The sequence below is a fragment of the Canis aureus genome, chromosome 15, assembly GCF_053574225.1.
Source record: "Canis aureus isolate CA01 chromosome 15, VMU_Caureus_v.1.0, whole genome shotgun sequence".
In the NCBI taxonomy this organism is placed as follows: Eukaryota; Metazoa; Chordata; class Mammalia; order Carnivora; family Canidae; genus Canis; species Canis aureus.
In genome coordinates this window covers 60,647,864-60,662,348 of record NC_135625.1, presented here as the reverse complement: position 1 = coordinate 60,662,348, position 14,485 = coordinate 60,647,864, and the positions used below count along the sequence as shown (strand labels likewise).

Here is a 14,485-nt window from a genome sequence, read left to right as displayed (position 1 = left end):
AAGTGAAACGTTTCTGGGTCAGAAGACAGGCTTGCTTGAGCTTCTCTGTCCTCATCCCTACCTCCGGATTCGAGAGCTGCCATAAATAGGGATATTATGTGATGCCGCCGTGTACAAATCACATCCATTGTCAAAACAATGGAAGGCAAATTGCAGAATGTGTACTCGCCTGATGAGCTAGGTCAGCAGCTAAACCAAGTGCCTGGAAGGAAGGAAGAAGGAAAGAAAAGCCCAGAAGTAAGAAGCAGAGTTCCCAACCAAACAAATCACAAGACTCCCTTCTCCCTGTAGCCCCACTGCTATACCACCAGCAGAAACCATGAAGGGAATGACAAAAAGGAACCCCAACTTGGCCAACCAGACACACCTGGGGAGACCCTGTTCAGCACCTGGCCCTCTGTTCCTAGGGTCTTCCTACTGGGAGAGAGGAACGAAACCAGTACAATCCATCATTCCATCTTGAGACACTCCCACGTCTTCTCCTCTGTATCATGTGTCACTGATAGCTGCTCTGAGTGCACAGTACAGAAATCAGGGTGGCTTGGCAAGCATGTGTCCCCGGTGAGCCCCCCGCCCCCCCCCCAAAAAAAATCAGAAGATGCAAGCTTTAAAGCACACAGGCACCTTGCAGGGTGCTCTCTTTCCAGAAAAATGCTGTGGGTGCCAGAGAATGGGCTGATGACAAAGAATCTGAAAAGCCTAGGGAAGGGGAAGATAAATAGGCTCCAACATTTATTGTGTATTTACTATGGGCTGTCATCGTGTTGGGTAATTTCCACAGATGTGTCCATAAGCCTCTGAATGGGTCTGTAACGTAGACATTATTTTTCTCCTTTTGTTGACTTAGACATTGAGACAAGGGAATTTCAGCCAGTGACCTAGGGACCAAGGTCACCAGATAGTAAGAGGCAGGTCTGGGAAAGGGCCTCTGCTCACCCGTGCCCTCTCCATTGCTCAGACCTTTCCAGACTTGGTGCCACTTCAGACCCCAGAAGAGAATTTAACATTCGGTAGAATGTAATGGAAGAACTAGATTTGGCTATTGCAGTAATTCTTTTGAGGAAGGTCAATGACAAGGGAAAGCTCATAATAGACTATTGTGATATAGATATAGATATGATACAGGCTATCACTACGGGCCCACTTACTCCAGATGACCCCTACAGTGCAGGTGTATATATGTGTGTCAAGCACCCGTGTGGGAAGAGCAAGGCAGAGGCACACCAGGTGTTAACAGGGAGCATTTTTGTAAGTCTGCAACCTCTTCAGGAGCTTCCTGGGAGAAATCTGAAACCGACCCCCAGGTATAGAGGGTGGAGAGAGACAGAGGAGAGGCAGGCCACTCCATGTTGGTAGCTGGTGGATTTAATAAGCAAAGGGAACCTACTTACAAGGCTTGTCTTGGGCACCACAGGATGAGCACACCTCCACACCTGCCCACCAAGTCTTAAAAGTTCACGTAGAGGCTTTAACTGGGTTCAGTCACACATACCGCCCAGAGGGTCTCCATACTATATCACTATCTCAAGGCTGTGCCCTTGGGGCAGCCTCTGGGAGCAGGAAAGGGGATCAGAATCCACATTCCAAGGACAGGGAATGGATCAGAAGCCTCTGAGGGCCACAGTCCAGCCTACTGGTCAACCAAGGGTTACGTCCTCTCAATGACCTCCCCAACACGTTCTGGGGTGTGATATTTTGGATTCTGTTTGTTCTTTTCTATAACAGGAAGGTGTCCTTTAACAATCAGATTTTGAATTCTTTAGAAGATTTGAGCTTTACTGTTTTTAAAGTTCTCTCTTTTTTTTTAAGATTTTATTTATTCATGAGAGACACAGAGACACACACAGAGAGAGAGGCAGAGACACACACAGGCAGAGGGAGAAGCAGGCTCCATGCAGGGAGCCCGACGTGGGATTCGATCCTGGGTCTCCAGGATCAGGCCCTGGGCTGAAGGTGGCGCTAAACCACTGAGCCACCTGGGAATCCCTGTTTTTAAAGTTCTAAGTCCAAATGATGTAGCAACCTAGTATCTGAACTGTGACAAAAGGTGGTGATACCCATCCAGCCTGGCCACAGATTCCTCCTGACGAGTACTGCCTTTTCAAAGACATACATACAAAATAGTTTCTTGTTTCTCTTTTAGCAGTGAAAGCCAAAGACCTGCCTAACAGTGCGCACCATGGAAACATTTGCCATTGGAGGACAGAGCCTCCTCTACCCAGCAGCTCCAGCGCAGACCAGACTGAGCTGATTGTCAGGAATGGGCTCTAAACAGTCATTGCCCCCAGTGGAGCTACCCCAGAACCTCCAATAACTCCCAGAGATGTCTGCAGCTATCTCCTTACCTTAAACTATCCCTTCAACCATTGAGATCTCCATTAACAAAGCGTAGCAGGATCTATTTGAACAGCATGATGGCATAAAAAACAAACACTGAATGTTATATTAGAAGACCTGCATTTGAGTCTTTGTTCTCTACGCTGGCTGTATGCATTGGATGAGTCCCAGATACACTCTTGCTTCCGAGGCCTCACAGCTGAGAACAACACGGGATGAGCTCCCTCTCTCCATCTTCCAAAGTATGGTAGCCACCAGCCACGTCGTGGGTACTTGAAATTGCTGCTGAGTCCTTGCACTGAGACATGTGTAAGTCGAAAGTACACACCAGCTGTCAAAGACTCAGTGTGAATTTTCACCAAATACTGCAGTAACAATTTTTTTTTTTACTGATTACATGTTGATATATGGGCTAGATAAGATGTTATTAAGATTAATTTTATCTGTTTCTTATTAGGCATTGAATGTGGCTAAAAGAAGATTTAAAATTAGATGTGTGGTTTGCAGCCTATTTCTATGGGACAGCACTGTTCTAAGAAGAGGTGTTAAGACCTCATGCTAAATGTGATACAAGGGGCCCCGAGCTACTTCGGCAACCTGTAGTGCATTTGGCAACTATGGTTTACATATAGCAGGAGGTGTCTCCCTGCTTTCCCATTCCTCCACCAGCACCACTTTAAGCTGAGGAAAGGCCCCTTGGGAGTAATATTGGGAGAGCTGCACACGGATACCCTAGAGACTGGGTGATGGTAGCTACATGTGGCCTGAGAAAATGAGGCAAGAACCTGGTTAAGAGCTATCTTTGGCCACAGAGTGATGACAAAACCATGCACCAGAGTTTGGCTGGGGAAGGATCCTGTGCTTTCTTCATGGGCCACATGAATGTTGATGAAGAACGAAGGTGTCCTTGAAAAGACTCCATTTAAGAATTTTGCCTGTAGGGGCGTGATGACCACAACAGGAAGGGTCTCCATGGTGGGATGGCACCAAATATGGGGGCTGAGGATGGAGTGGGACCAGGTCAGCTGGAAGGCAGAGGCCTGCATTAGGAAGCAAAGGTGGGTGTCAACTCCACAAAACTCCTCCAAAGGAATCACCAAAGCACCTGACAGAAGATAGAGCCAGAGCCTGAGCCCTGCTGCGTGCAGGGACCCGACTCAGAGAGCAATCACACCAGGCGCCGGGCCCTGTGCATGGCCTCCCGGGCTCCCAACCCTACAGGAGGCAGAACTCGTAGGGCACGGGGACAGCAGGTGGGACAATGAGGATAAAAGACTGACAGATCTCTCCGCTCACTGCAGGTTTCCAAGAGCCAGGCAAACCCAAGCTAGGAAAGGGGGAAGATTTCAGTGAGACACAAGTCTCAAAGTCTGCTCTCAGCTCTGACTCGCAGTTGAACATTTGCAACGAAAGTTTACTAATACCTGAAAGCTAACCCCCAAATCTGCGCGGTCTCCCACAGACGTCATCTTGGAATGGGGATGAGAGATCAGATAGGAGGACCTTAGAAGGTTACAGTAAGGGCAGCCCGGGTGGCTCAGTGATTTAGCACCACCTTTGGCCCAGGGCATGATCCTGGGGTCCCGGGATGGAGTCCCACGTCAGCCTCCCTGCATGGAGCCTGCTTCTCCCTCTGCCTGTGTCTCTGCCTCTCTCTCTGTGTTTCTCAATAAATAAATAATAATAAAAGAAAAGAAGTTTACAGTAAGAAAAAGATCAACTTGTAGGGCTGCCTTTTCAGTAAAATGGTTAGAGATGGCTTTATACAAGTCGTATCTGCGTCATGCATGATAATAAAAGAAGCATTTTTTTTTTATATGCCAAGCATGTCCTGAGCCCTTCCTATACATTACCACATTTAATCTTTCCAACAAGTTGATGAGTCTATCATTCTCCTTTCACTGATGAGATAATAAGTAACTTGCCCTAAGCCTGGCAGCTTAGAAGTAGGAGATTCCAAAACTCAGGCTCTAAATCACTGTGCCCTCCAGCCTCCCAGATTCGCTGATCAAATGAGATCCGTCATAGCCTTTTGTAAACCATAAAGTGCTACCACAAATACCAGTGATCATTTATGTTCATTGCCAGGCTACAAGGCAGACGAACAGACACAACAGACCCAGTGGACATGACTGGTGTCATCTACTCAGGGCATACCAGGTATGACAAATAACATGGGAAATATAAGATCAGCAACTTTTCCCACCCCCTGAAAAATCTTTTTTTTTTTTTGAAAAATCTTTAAATTTGCAATGCTGGGCAAGTTTATTTTCTAATTTGTAAGTATGATAAAGGGGTCCAAGGAATGTGTGCTTGCCTCCGTCCACATACAAGCAAAGAGGTTTCCCAAAGCCCAGGGGCACAGGGTGGCAGGAGGCGGCAGTGGGGCAGAAAACAGGGTGGGAGTAGCAAGAACCGAGGAAGAGTGGTGAGCACTGCCCTGGGAGTGGGAGCTGGCCTTTGATCCTGTCCAGTAGTTCACTACTTCAGGTAAGTCACATTATTTCTGCATTCACCTGTCTGCTTTCTGAAATGGAGGTGGTAATACCTTTCCTGCCTGGGGCTCTGGGAGTAGGATGATTCCGCTGCTCCAGCAGGTGTGCTTCTCAGCCTCCTTTTTGCAATATATCAGCCTGCCCTTATCTCAAGAGATAGAGCACAACTCAAAAATAGTGTTATTAAAACAATAATAATAATACGCAAGTGATGAATTATTGAACACTGCATAGGAAACCAAGTATGTACTATACGTTGGCTAATTTAATTTAAATAAAAAACAACAGGGGCACCTGGGTAGCTCAGTGGTTGACTGTCTGCCTTGGGCTCAGGTCATAATCCTGGGGTCCTGGGATCAAGTCCCGCATTGGGCTCCATGCAGAGAGCCTGCTTCTCCCTCTGCCTGTGTCTCTGTCTCTGTCTCACTCTCTGTCTCTCATGAATAAATAAATATAATATTTAAAAAACACACAAAAACCCCAATAATAATATATAATACTACCTACACAACCATGAAATCATTTTTGAGGAGTGAATAATCTTAAATCAAATCAATGATATGGGTTGTGCACCTCCCACAGGCTGGAAGTCACTGTGTATAAGACAGCAGAGCCTCCTCCCCATACTGTTGTTCTCTTCCCTTAAGTGGATGCTTGATAGTGGCCAGGAACAAGTGAGTGGACTTGGTTGACCTCTCCTTTCCCCTCACGCCTTCCTCTGTGGTTCTCCTGACTTGTTTTTGGAGGCTGAGACCCAGGCTTCTTTGGCGGATGGTTAAAGCTCATTCAAATAAAGGCCTTGCCAAGAAAAATGTATTCTGGAGAATAAAAACTAAAGTTATATCCTACCTACCACTTGAAAACAATTCCATCAAAAGAAAGTCTCTCTTTGGGATCATCCCATATGCATTTATTTATTCATTCAATGTATTTTTTTAAAGATTTTATTTATTCATGAGAGACACAGAGAGAGACAGAGACACAGGCAGAGGGAGAAGCAGGCTCCTGGTGGGGAGCCTAAAGTGGGACTCAATCCCAGGACCCCAGGATCACAACCTGAGCCAAAGGCAAGATGTTCAGCCACTGAGTCACCCAGGCGCCCCTCATTCAATGCATTTTTACCAAGCAGCTGCTACAAGTGACAACAAAACTGATTTGAGTCACCAAAACCGAGTCCCTGGCTTCATGACATCTTCTTTCCAGGGAGAAAGACAAGCTTTATAACATAGACATGAACATATACATTCAGGTCACAAGACAAACTAGACACCTATACACAAACCCATGTGTCTACATGACAAAGATAAATGCTATGACAAAAAATAAAGCAGATAAAGGGGGACAAGATGCAGTGGGGTGCAGGTGGGGCTTGTTGTTTAACACATAGAGATGAGGAGAGCTCTCTTAAGAATGTGACATTTAGGGGCACCTGCCACCTGGGTGGCTCAGTGGTTGAGTATCTGTCTTTGGCTCAGGTCGTGATCTCGGGGTCCTGGGATTCAGTCCCACGTCGGGCTCCCTGTAGGGAGCCTGCTTCTCCCTCTGCCTGTGTCTCTGTCCCTCTCTCTGGGTCTTTCATGAATAAATAAATGAAATCTTAAAAAAAAAAAAAAAAGAAGAATGTGACATTTAAGCAGACACTCGAGGAAGCGAAGCAATGGACAGGTGAGTAGCTGGAAGAAAGGCATTCCAGGAAGAGGGAACAGCTGGAGGAAAGCTGCTAAGGCAGGAATCTGTTTACCACATTTGAGGAAAAATAAGACCTCATCTTCCATACAGGGCCTATTTAATATTCTTCTATTCACAATTATAACAGCACACTGACTTAGAACCACCATGATAAATCTTGGTGACCACTTGAAAATAAAGAAGTACCCTCTATAACCAAGTTCTCTTAGAACTTAGAAAAAAAAGTGGCAGAGTTGGTTGATAGAAATTAGTGGTTGAGTGTGAGAGGCACAGAGAGGGGTGAGTTGCTGGCAACTTCCAGGCTCCTGACTTGGATGATAGGAAATGGTGATGCTATTGACCATGATACAGAATAAAAGAAAAGGTGGGGTGCCTGGGTGGCTCATTTGGTTAAGCATCCAACCCTTGGTTTCATGAGCTCAGGGTCATAAGATCGAGCCCTGTGATGGGCTCTGTGCTCAGTGGGGAGTCGGCTTGGGATTCTCTCCCTCTCCTTCTGCCCCTCCCCTGCTCTCTCCCTCAAATAAATAAATAAATCTTAAAAAAAAAAAAAAAGAACAAAGGAAAAGGCATAGAGTATTGCTTTTCTGCGTGGACTTACTTCTATTTCCTTTTTTATTTTTTGGAGGGGGGGCAGGAGGAAAGATGGGGAGGACAGATCTCGGAAGAGAAGGATGTGATGATCAGTTTGTCAAATACCTAGAAGACACGTAACTGGAAATGTCCATTATGGCACCAGAGATATGGTTCTCGTGCCTGGGAAAGAGATTACTATTTGAGGTGGGAAGCTGCAGGACTGAATGCCTGCTCTCTCAGGGTAGGTGTATAAAACTGAGAGGAAGGCTAAGGATAGAATTTGAACACCAATATTTAAGGGCTGAGAAGAGGGAGAGAAGGAGGATCATGGATGGTCTAACAGAGTCAGGCAAAATTCAGCATGAGAGGTGTCACCGGAGTGAAAGGAAGAGAGTTTCAATGACACTCATGTCGTTGAGATCAAATAAGACATAACGTCATAAAACATTCAGCAAAGATTTGCTGGGCACCCACTGTGTGCCAGGCATTGTGCTAGCAACAGGGAGCACAGTAGATCATAAAACCGGCACGGTCTGTCCCACGTGGAGCTTACCAGATTCATAACTAGGTCTCTCCTGATCTTGGCAAACGCTCTTTAACGGATGTCAGTCTCGCTGAGTTACTAGGAATGAATGGGAGATAAGGAATAAAAGTCACTTAGCTACTGTGCTTTCAAGTACGCTGACTGTAGAGAAGAGGAGGGAGACGGAGTGACAGGGTGGAACACAGAGTGAGGACTTTTCTTTTGTTGAAATATGCAAGATTGAGTCTATTTCTATGCAGAGGAGGATGAATTAGCAGAGGGAATAAGACTGAAGATCCTGGAGACAACACTCTTTCACACACTCTGCATTTTCTCCAAATCCAAGTCAGAGCCACACGCACTCAAGATAAAGCCCCTGATCCCACTGGACAAATGCGGGCAGCACAGCCGGGTGCTGAAAGCTCTGAATATGGGGGTCAGACTCTCTGGGCTTCAACCCTATGACCTTACTGTCCCTGTGCCTCAGTTTCCTTTTCCATAAGCAGGGATAAGAAGCGTACCAACCTCAAAGATAGTTGTGAGAATTATATTTGTATATGACCTTGAGGTTGGCACAAAGTACATGCCAATAAATGCCCAGAAAGTAAGGCCTGGAAACAGATACACCTTATACACTTAAACCTACACAATGCACGTGCAATGGAAGGGGCAGAGAAACAAGGTAGAAGGGAGGAGGGTTAGAAAGAGGGTGAGTATCAGTGAGAGACACCTTCCCTTTCCACAGTCCCTCAGGGCTCAGTTCAGACCCCATCTTCTTGAGTACTTCCATCCAGAACCACCTGTTCTGTAGGAAGGGCCCATCATGTAGCACACCTATGGGCAGGACCTCTCACTTACTGGACGCTTGTTCATTCGCCGACTCACTTATTTGGCCCTCACTTGGGCAGCTCCATGTTTTATCCAGGAATTGTTTTACAAAGATGGGTAAGACACCAGCCCTTCCCTCAAGAAGGCTGCTGGCCCATAAACCCTTGGATTTTTTCTCCCCCTGTCTGCCATGTCTCATAGAGTCATTCAACCACTTGGAAAAACGAGACAGCATTACTTCTCTTTGTCTCTTACAACATCTAATACATAGGAAGAGTTCTTTAGAGGAGTTCTAAAGCTCCACAGAATGAAGGAATGAATCTATTCCATTCCGTAAATACACATAGGAGTAGGAACCCACAGTGTCTCTCCTGGAAGATGAGTTAGCAAGAGGGAGAGGCACCGATCTTTATCCGTCACTTATGTGCCAGGCACTGTTGACAGTATACAACTCACTTAGAGCCAGTCAATGAGAAAGCCTTTTCTATTGGTTTTGTTGAAAAGTGATGCCTAATGGTTTCACTTTTATGTTTTCAAATGTTTTCCATTTTGTGCGGTTTGCTTTCTAGGCTTGAAGCGTCTCATGTGACTGGAAACATTTTTCATGCTTCATGTGTAGTCCGTCACTTTTGAGTTTTGCCAGTGTTTGGCTGGTGGGTCTTTTGTTAAGTAAATGCTTGTTATGTACTTTGTGTCTGCTTCGATAAGAGACAAGCATGCCCACCCCTTGGCCCCATATGTGCCTTTCTCTCCCTCCAACCTCATACATTGTCTTTGTTCTGGAGCAGGCTCTCGGAGCCTCTTCCAGCAAGGTGCTCACTAATGAGGCCAGGATCATTGGCAGTATGTGAAAACTCAGAATAAAATGGGAAACATTGGGTAAAAACTTTGTCTTGGTTCTCCCAAAGGAGTTAGCGTTTGATTTATTTCTGAGTTAGAAAAAATAAATAAATAAATGGGTCATGGCTGTTTTTTTTTTAAGCATGATGGGTAAAATATTTAAGGCAAGATGTTTATCTCTTGACACTTAGCTTTCCCACTTCTTAAATGATTACTGTAGGAAAAGTAGCCAAGTTGTTTATCCAACACTAGCTCATCAGGTCTTTGCACTTCCCATGTCTTCACCCCCAGCAACAGAACAAATCTCAAGTTAAAGATTCTTTTCTGCCTTCTGAGAATACTGTCTTAGTCACTGGAAAGGGGAAAAGAGTCAGGGTCTTCTGTGCTTGTAGGATTTAGACTCAAGGGTTAGGGGGACACTCCTGGACTCTGGGCTGGACCACATTCATCTGACTGGGAGGCGTCTAGATGTTCTTGAGCAGGTTAGAAACAAGGAACTCATTCTCCTGCTCAGAAGAACCTGAGAACACAGGATGAGAAGACTTAAAGTTGTAGCCTGGCCCCTTCTGGCTCTGGTGCCTGATGAATTAATAAAGAATTTTTTCTTGAAAGATGAGTATTTAGATTTATCTGAATTTATAATATTAAATTTTACTTTGGCTGCATTCAAATATTCTTACACATATCAGAGCTAAATTTCTACTCATCTGCTATTAACTCTAGTTCAGCAGCACAGACCTCTCACCTGGGCTCCATATGCCTCATGACTTTCTGGATATGTTGACAAGGGTGGTCTGCTTATGCCTCTAATTCAGAACCTCCAAAACTCCACTCCTCATCTTTACTCTCAAAGCACTCCCCCTATTGACACCAATGGCACCACCGTCCTCATGACCCAAACCTCAGTGCCATTTTGAAATCCTCCTCCTTCCTTTCCTTCTTCCCTTCTGACCAGTTAGTTGCCAAGTGTATCAGATTATGCTTCCATGATAATTCATGCACACATCCCCTCCCCTCTATCCCCCCCACCTTGTCCTCTTTACATTGCCCCTGGTGTAGTCAGAAGAGCCTGAACTCATCTGTGTTAGGCTTAACACCCGGCTCTGTAACTTTCTGCCCACATGGCCTTTGGCAAGCCTCACTTCCCCACCTCTAAGTAGAGACGAGGGGATTGACCTAAAATTCCATGCAGTGTCTGGCTCTTAGTGGGATCCCAAATAGCACCAGCACTCTTCATCCTTGCTGAAATTCCTCCTGCCCTGAGTCCTTCCTTCTAGGGCTTCTCTTCTCCAATCAGCCAGATTAATTTTTCTAAAGCAAAATTTCTCACCGTGCATGCCCAAAACCTTGATCACTTCCCACTGTCTGTCAGAGTAAAGGCCACATGGCAGGCCCTTTAGATCTCACCTTCGCTGCCAGCAGCATAGTCTCTCTCCTCACTTCCCTCTTCTATGTGCTCTGTACCAGGGTCACCTGAAAGGCCTACCCTTCTCCAAAGGATGCTCTCTACTTTCCTAGTCTCTGTTCATCCTGAAGAGAAGGCACTTGCCCCACCTAAGTGTCCGGAGCCTGCTCACCCAGCTTCTGCTCCATTCTCAAACCTTCAGAAAGTCCCTCCAGTCCTCAGCAGGAAGATACGCTCACTTTTTTGTGACACAAAATTGATCCATTTAACTTGATTTGTGGCAAAACCCAAAATAAATAGGGACACCTGGGTGGCTCAGTGGTTGAGTGTCTTGCCTTTGGCTCAGGTCATGATCCTGGGGTCCTGGGATCGAGTCCCACATCGGGCTCCCCATGGGGAGCCTGCTTCTCCCTCTGCCTGTGTCTCTGCCTCTTTCTCTGTGTCTCTCACGAATAAATAAATCTTTAAAAAAGATAAATAAATAATAACAAATAAATCATACAAGATAAATACATACAAATAATACAAAAAATAATACACAAAATAAATAACACATGCATATAATTTACCCAACTTTTAGCACTCTTCAGAGGTTGTTTAATTGTCATGGTTAAATAAACATGTATGTTAAGGAGATGTCATTTGTAAGTATTTACATATAAATTTACAGTAGCTTAAAGTATTTGTTGGCATGTGGGAGTAGACAAAGCTAAACGTGAGGCACTAGCTTTCTATATTGGAGCCTCCATATTTCTATATGGTAAATTAATTTGAGGAATAAAAGCCATTTGCAAATATTCTCTAGTAAAGTATTAATTTCCAAATGTTAAAAGTTGACCAAACACATCCTTCTACGTTAGAAGTACATTGCAGACGTTCAAAACCCCTCTGTGAAAACAGCAAACAACCTAAACTGTTCCAATAATTAGGAAATAGTTAAATAAATTGTTGCATACTCACATTATGGGCTAATATGGAGCCATAAAAATGATGTTTCTGAAGAAATTAAATGATGTTGAAAAAAGAAAGATATGAAATTGTACATTCTCTCTGCTCCCAGCCATGTAGTAATAATGATTGTGAACCCTAATGATAATAAGCAGGAAAAAAAAGGAAACCTAAAGAAAAGACACTTCACATTCTCCTGTGGCAGTCAGAGAGCACCCACCCCTGGTTCCTACAAGGCCAGCCACCTACAGCCCTTGGGGGTCCCCTCAGTTCCCGAGTACAACCCACATGTGGCACAACGCCTGTGGGCCTGCTGTGTCCTCCTCCCCTGGACTATGTGTGCATATATGTGATGAATAAACAGTTGGGAAGAGGAGAGGAGAGGAGAGGAGAGGAGAGGAGAGGAGAGGAGAGGAGAGGAGAGGAGAGGAGAGGGGAGGGGAGGGGAGGGGAGGGGAGGGGAGGGGAGGGGAGGGGAGGAGAGGAGAAGAGAAGAGAAGAGGAGAAGAGAAGAGAAGAGAAGAGAAGAGAAGAGAAGAGAAGAGAAGAGAAGAGAAGAGAAGAGAAGAGAAGAGAAGAGAAGAGAAAGAAAAGAAAGGAGGGAGGGAGGGAGAGAAGGAGGGAGGGAGAAAGGAAGGAAGGAAGGAAGGAAGGAAGGAAGGAAGGAAGGAAGGAAGGAGGGAGGGAAGGAAGGAGGAAAGAAGGAAAAGGTTAATGGGGGAAGAAGATTATGGGTAATTTCCATCTTATCTTTTCTGTGGTTTCCAAATTCTCCACAATAAGCATGTCTTGCTTTTATAATCAAAGAGGAACACAGTCAAAGCATGGTTTGAAAACAAACACAGCAACAAACCATTGTCCTTGAGCTTGGCTGAGGCATGCCGGGTAGAAGAAGTTCAAATGGCTTGTTTGAGCCTTCTCTAGCCAGAGGTTGTTGTTCATGGAGGATCTGGCTTCCACAGCCCGATCACACAAGAAGGCTTTCTCCTCATCAGCCTCGACCAAACACTGTGAGCAGCTGCATGCGCTATACCCTCAGGGATTTTACTTCTAGGCAGGATGACCCAGAATGTCAGGGAAAAGGAACCAGAGTCTTGCAGAAGAACAGAGGATTTATTTCTCCTGTAACATCCCTGTCGGTGACTGCCAATGCATACTGGGAGAAGTCTTAATTTTATTTATTTAGTTCTTCAAATTCTTTTTTTTTTAAATTAAGATTTTGTTTAGTTTTTCATGACAGACACACACACACACACACACACACACACGGGGGGGGGGGGCGGGGGGGGGCAGAGACATAGGCAGAGGGAGAAGCAGGCTCCATGCAGGCAGCTGACGTGGGACTCGATCCCGGGTCCCCAGGATCACAACCTGAGCTGAAGGCAGATGCTCAACCACTGAGCCACCCAGATGTCCCTAGTTCTTCAAATTCTTAAGACTATCATGCCACTTGAGCGCTAGGCAATCTTCCTGTAGGCCTCTCTCAAAAAGCAGAACATACACAGGAATCTCTGAAAGCATCAGTGTGACTCAAAACAATTACAAATTTATGGACACACATTGGGATGGCGCACATGCCGTGACATGAAGTCCGTTTTCTGGAGACAAGTAGAAATAAGCAATGCACGTGTACCCCGAAGGGCGTATCAGCCGAGAATCTGGAGTGTCAGACAGAGGGTGGTGGCAGCAAAAATGGCTTTGAATCTGACACTGTGCTTGGCACAGGGAAAGCACTCAAGAGACATTCTTGCTTGACTGACAATTTTTAGAACATGAAAGATCACAATGATATGGCAGTAGAGACTGTCACCTGCGCTCCTCTGTGACATTACGAAGCTGAGCAGTCTTCCTGAGAGCTAAGGAAGAGCAAGCATTCACCAATTACAGCGGTGCTTTTCAGATAAAACTAAAAGTTTGGACTTTTGAGCACCAGCAGAGTCCAGAGTCAGACGGCCTGGGTTTGAGCAGTGGCTCGTTAGCTGTGTGACTCTGGTCCCCTCCAGTGTCCCCATCTGTAACATGGAGTTTTTTTTTGTTTTGTTTTGTTTTTTGTAACATGGAGTTTATAACAGTACCACCCTCGGAAGGGGAGGAAAGAGGGGGCCATGAGTGACCTCCATTAGGTTCCTCGACAGGGACAGCTCTTCGGGTAACCAGGCTCTGGGCAAGCTGGACTCCCCAGGAGTCCCACCAAACTCCAGGTCACTGGCAGAGCGATTTTTTTTTTTCCATTGGCTCCTCTGAATCTGTCCAAATACTCATGAGGGAAGAGCTTAGATAAACTAAAACCCCAAATTTTCCAGAATCTAAATACATAAGTGAAAGGGGTTTTTTCTTTTGTTTTGTCAATAAACACCATGAATTTTGTTGTCAACTAACTCCTGCTGCTGCAAATCTCTGGGGCCCATGCTTCCAAAGCAAACACCTAAGAGATGATCCGGTTGTTTCTGCCCTTGCCTTGATTCAACCCCAAGGCACGTTAATAGCAGGTTGTTGGGCAATTTATATTAAGTGAGCCTGATACACGGCGTCCAAACCTCGGTCAGATGTCACATCTCATCCCTGCCCTCCCCAACCCACCTCCTTAAGAGTCTGACCCTGCACCTTGCTTCATAATAAAGACAGCATTTATCTGGCTCTTAGCATGTGCCCAACAAAGCACTGCTCTAAGGACTTTCCACCTACTAACTCACTTAATTGTTCTAACGGTGCTAAGCTTCAGAGATGACTCAGAGGGACACCTGGCCCCATGGGGTCACTCCATACTGCAAATGACAGGCTGACTAAACCAGACCCGCTTTGGTGTTTCAGGATTGCGAGGCGCATACAGAAAGGACATGTCAC

General features: G+C 45.5%; 1 protein-coding gene and 1 long non-coding RNA gene across 2 annotated transcripts in view; one reads left to right on the top strand and one right to left on the bottom strand.

The window, feature by feature from the left end:
- The window catches only part of TMEM178B (transmembrane protein 178B), a 343,102-nt gene that overhangs the window by 48,979 nt on the left and 279,638 nt on the right, over positions 1 to 14,485 (bottom strand). The gene's annotated exons all lie outside the window — the stretch shown is intronic.
- Positions 1,159 to 4,053, top strand: LOC144284966 (uncharacterized). Its single transcript, XR_013353355.1, has 2 exons — positions 1,159 to 1,248; positions 2,144 to 4,053. It is a non-coding gene; the product is annotated as an uncharacterized LOC144284966 (long non-coding RNA).